This window comes from Arachis hypogaea, chromosome 16 (genome assembly GCF_003086295.3).
Source record: "Arachis hypogaea cultivar Tifrunner chromosome 16, arahy.Tifrunner.gnm2.J5K5, whole genome shotgun sequence".
NCBI classification, from domain to species: Eukaryota; Viridiplantae; Streptophyta; class Magnoliopsida; order Fabales; family Fabaceae; genus Arachis; species Arachis hypogaea.
Window position 1 is genome coordinate 142,067,859 of NC_092051.1, and position 5,143 is coordinate 142,073,001.

The 5,143-nt window shown below is 35.2% G+C and overlaps 1 non-coding gene across 1 annotated transcript; it reads left to right on the plus strand.

Annotated features, from left to right (window-relative positions):
* The first annotated feature begins 1,850 nt into the window (after nucleotides 1-1,850).
* On the plus strand, nucleotides 1,851-1,958 carry LOC112761964 (small nucleolar RNA R71). The gene has a single exon (XR_003182330.1). It is a non-coding gene; the product is annotated as a small nucleolar RNA R71 (small nucleolar RNA).
* Nucleotides 1,959-5,143: the final 3,185 nt, after the last annotated feature.

The following is a 5,143-nucleotide window of genomic DNA, read 5'->3' on the forward strand; positions in this document are numbered from 1 at the left end:
GTTAACCTTTACTAAGATAAAGGAAGGTCAAGGGATTAATTGGTTTGATCTTCAAATCCTATTTATTTCCTAAGAAAAGATTGGGATTACGGAAGTTCAATTCAATTAACAAAGATAACAATTATCAATTATGCTGTTGAATTGGATAACTCCTGAGTTACTGATTTCTTAACCAAGACCAAAAGGGGAAAAATAAATCTACTTGGAATAAAAATGTCTTCAGAGTAAAAGCAACAATAGCATGAATAAGAATAATCAATATTAAACTGAAATACCTCGAATAACATTAATAAAGGAGTAATCTGTAACATGAAAGGATTCATAAAGTAGCTTGCAAAAGTAAACAAAAGGAATATTGAACCTGATTAAAAGAGATAATCCTGAAAGTGAATAAAAATCCTAAATCTAAATCCTAATCCTAAAGAGAGAGAGAATCTCTCTCCAAACTAGATCTAATTCAAGGAAAGTAAAAATTGGCGAGCTCTCCCTGAATGGATGTATTCCCTCACTTCATAACCTCTGGTCTATGCCTTCTGGACTTGGATTTGGGCCAAAAAGGGCTTCAGAAATTGCTGGGAGCATTTTCTGTAATTTCTGGTGCGTGGCCTCTGTCACGCGTCCGCGTGGGTCACGCGGTCGCGTCGTTCGGAGATTTTCCTTGCCACGCGGTCGCGTCAGTCATGCGGCCGCATCGCTGCTTCTGCGCGCTTGGCACGCGATCGCGTCGTCCATGCGATCGCGTGGATGCCAGTTTCTTCAAGGACTCCGTTTTGTGCTTTCCTTCCATTTTTGTACGTTTTCTTTCCATCCTTTGAGTCATTCCTGCCTTAGAAGATCTGAAACTACTCAACACACTAATCACGGCATCGAATGGAAATAAAGGTAATTAAAATAATTAATTTTAAAGCATAGGAAACATATTTTTCACATACATCACATAATAAGGAAGGAGAAGTAAAACCATGAAATTAATATGAATAAGTGGGTGAAGGATTGAATAAATCACTCAAATTAAGCACAAAATATATCATAAAATATGGGTTTATCAGACCCACGTCCTCCTCACTCTTTCCAGGTTCGGCCATGTTGGTCATTGTTATGGCCTTGCACTCTCTCTTGGGATTTTCTTCTGTATTGCTTGGGAGAGTACTGGGAGGAGTTTCAGTAATCTTCTTACTCAGCTGGCCCACCTGTGCCTCCAAATTTCTAATGGAGGACCTTGTTTCATTCATGAAACTTAGTGTGGTCTTGGATAGATCAAAGACTATGGTTGCCAGGCCAGAATGGCTCTGTTCAGAATTCTCTGTCTGTTGCTGAGAAGATGATGCAAAAGACTTGCTATTGCTAAACCTATTTCTTCCACCATTATTATTATTGAAGCCTTGATTAGGCTTCTGTTGATCCTTCCATGAGAAATTTGGATGATTTCTCCATGAAAGATTATAGGTGTTTCTATAGGGTTCTCCCATGTAATTCACCTCTACTATTGCAGGGTTTTCAGCATCATGAGCTTCTTCTTCAGAAGATGCTTCTTTAGTACTGTTGAATGCAACTTGCAATCCATTCAGACTCTGAGAAATCATATTGACTTGCTGAGTCAATATTTTGTTCTGAGCCAATATGGCATTCAGAGTATTAATTTCAAGAACTCCCTTCTTCTGAGGTGTCCCATTGTTCACAGGATTCCTCTCAGAGGTGTACATGAACTGGTTATTTGTAACCATTTCAATGAGTTCCTGAGCCTCTATAGGGGTTTTCAGATGAAGAGATCCTCCTGCAAAATGGTCCAATGACATTTTTGACAACTCAGACAGACCATCATAGAATATACTTGTGATGCTCCATTCTGGAAGCATGTCAGTAGGACACCTTTTGATCAGTTGCTTATATCTTTCCCAAGCTTCATAGAGGGATTCTCCTTCCTTCTGTCTGAAGGTTTGGATTTCCACTCTAAGCTTGCTCATCTTTTGAGGTGGAAAAAATTTGGTCAGGAAAGCACTGACCACCTTATCTCAAGAGTTCAGGCTTTCCTTAGGTTGTGAATCCAACCATGTTCTAGCTCTGTCTCTTACAGCAAAAGGGAAAAGCATAAGCCTGTAGACCTCGGGATCAACTCCATTGGTCTTGACTGTGTCACATATTTGCAAGAATTCAGCCAAAAACTGATGAAGATCTTCCATTGGAAGTCCATGAAACTTGCAATTCTGCTGCATTAGAGAAACTAATTGAGGCTTAAGCTCAAAGTTGTTTGCTCCAATTGCAGGAATTGAGATACTTCTTCCATAGAAGTTAGAAGAGGGTGCAATAAAGTCACCAAGCATCTTCCTTGCATCTCCACCATTGTTATTAGGTTCGGCCATGTCTCCTTCTTGTTCAAAAATTTCTATCAGGTCCTCTCCAGAGAGTTGTGCCTTAGCTTCCCTTAGCTTCCTCTTCAGAGTCCTTTCAGGTTCAGGGTCAGCTTCAACAAGAATGTTCTTATCCTTGTTCCTGCTCATATGAAAAAGAAGAGAACAGAAAAGAATAGGAATCCTCTATGTCACAGTATAGAGATTCATTTATGTGAGTAGAAGAAGTAGAAGAGAAAAATTCGAACACAGAGAAGAAGAAGGGGTAGAATTCGAAAATAAAATAAAATAAAATAAAAATATTTTTGTTTTTATTTTAATTATTAGTTAGAATTTGAAAATTAAAAAGAGAAATAAAATTAAAATTAAAATTTGAAACAATTAGTTAATTAAAATAAATTTTGAAAAAGTGGGGAGGAGTTTTTGAAAATTAGGGAGAGAAAAGTAGTTAGGTGGTTTTGAAAAAGATATGAAATAGTAACACAAACAAAAAGTCAAGTAGTTAATTGAAAAAGATTTGAAAATCAATTTTGAAAATATAAGAAGTTAAAAAAGATTTTGAAAAAGATGTGATTGAAAATCATTTTGAAAAAAAAAAGATTTGAAAAGGAAATTAAAAAGATTTGATTTTTGAAATTAAAGTTGATTACTTGACTAACAAGAAACTAAAAGATATGATTCTAAAATTTAAAGATTGAACCTTTCTTAATAAGCAAGTAACAAACTTTAAAATTTTTTTGAATCAATCACATTAATTGTTAGTAAAGATTTTGAAAATCATTTTTAAAATTTTCAAAAATCATAAAAGAAAAATGAAAAAGATTTGATTTTTGAAAAAGATTTGAAAAAGATAGAATTTTTAAATTGAAAATTTGACTTGATTCATAAGAAACAATTAAATTTTAAAACTTTATAACTAAATCAATTCAAATCTTCGAAATTTATGAGAAGAATAAAGGAAAGATATTTTTTATTTTTGAAATTTTAAGAAGAGAGAGAAAAACAACAAAAAGACTTAAAACATGAAAATTATGAATCAAAACACACAATGCATGCAAGAACACTTTGAATGTCAAGATGAACACCAAGAACACTTTGAAGATCATGATGAACATCAAGAACATATTTTTTAAAATTTATAAGAAAAGACACACATGCAAGACACCAAACTTAGAAATTTTCAATGTTTAGACACTAACAAATTGAAAATGCATATGAAAAACAAGAAAAGACATAAAACATAAAAATGCAAAGATCAAACAAAGAAAATCATCAAGAACAACTTGAAGATTATGAAGGACACATGCATGAATTTTCAAAAATTTAAAGGAAAATTAAAAAGATGCAATTGACACCAAATTTAAAAATTGACACTAGACTCAAACAAGAAACACAAAATTATTTTTGGTTTTTTTTTTATTTTATAAAAAAAATTTTGGATTTTCGAAAATTATTTTGAAAAGCAAAATAAAGAAATTCAAAATTTCTTATAAGAATTCCAGGAATGATGCAATGTTAGTCTAAAACTCCAGTCTAGGAATTAGACATGGCTTACTAGCCAGCCAAGCTTTCAGTGAAAGTCCCGGTCCAAAACACTAGACATGGCCAATGGCCAGCCAAGCTTTAGCATATAAATCAGGCATACAACAGCTGAATTGATGAAAATCAAAAAGCTCTTGTGATGATGAGTTGAAACCTCGGTCCAAAAGGTTAGACATGGCTTCACAGCCAGCCAGACTTCAACAGATCATCATGAAACTCTAGAATTCATTCTTAAAAATTCTGAAGTCATAGAATAATTTTTTTTCTTCTTGAAATTAAAAAAAATAAAAACAAAAAGTTTAAAATTAAAATAAAATTACCTAATCTGAGCAACAAGATGAACCGTCAGTTGTCCAAACTCGAACAATCCCCGGCAACAGCGCCAAAAACTTGGTGCACGAAATTGTGATCTCAATGGCGCCAAAAACTTGGTACGCATTATCATAATCTCAATTCTTCTTCACAACTTCGCACAACTAACCAGCAAGTACACTGGGTCGTCCAAGTAATAAACCTTACGTGAGTAAGGGTCGATCCCACGGAGATTGCCAGCTTGAAGCATGCTATGGTCGTCTTGCAAATCTCAGTCAGGCAGATTCAAATGGTTATGGGATTTTGGTAATTAAAATATAAATAACAGAAAATAAGATAGAGATACTTATGTAATTCATTGGTGAGAATTTCAGATAAGCGTATGGAGATGCTTTGTTCCTTCTGAACCTCTGCTTTCCTACTGCCTTCATCCAATCATTCATACTCCTTTCCATGGCAAGCTGTATGTTGGGCATCACCGTTGTCAATGGCTACTTCCTGTCCTCTCAGTAAAAAAGGTCCAAATGCGCTGTCACCGCACGGCTAATCATCTGTCGGTTCTCGATCATGTTAGAATAGGATCCAGTGATCTTTTTGCGTCTGTCACTACGCCCAACACTCGCGAGTTTGATGCTCGTCACAGTCATCCCTTCCCAGATCCTACTCGGAATACCACAGACAAAGTTTAAAATTTCCAGATCTCAAGAATGGCCACCAATAATTCTAGCTTGTACCACAAAGACTCCGATCTTTCGGAATGGAGGCTAAGAGATAAACGCTCAATCCAAGGTAGAACGGAAGTGGTTGTCAAGCACGCGTTCATAGGTTGAGAATAGTGATGAGTGTCACGGATCATCATATTCATCATGGTTGAAGTGCAAGCGAATATCTTAGAATAGGAATAAGCTTGAATTGAATAAGAAAATAATAGTACTTTGCAT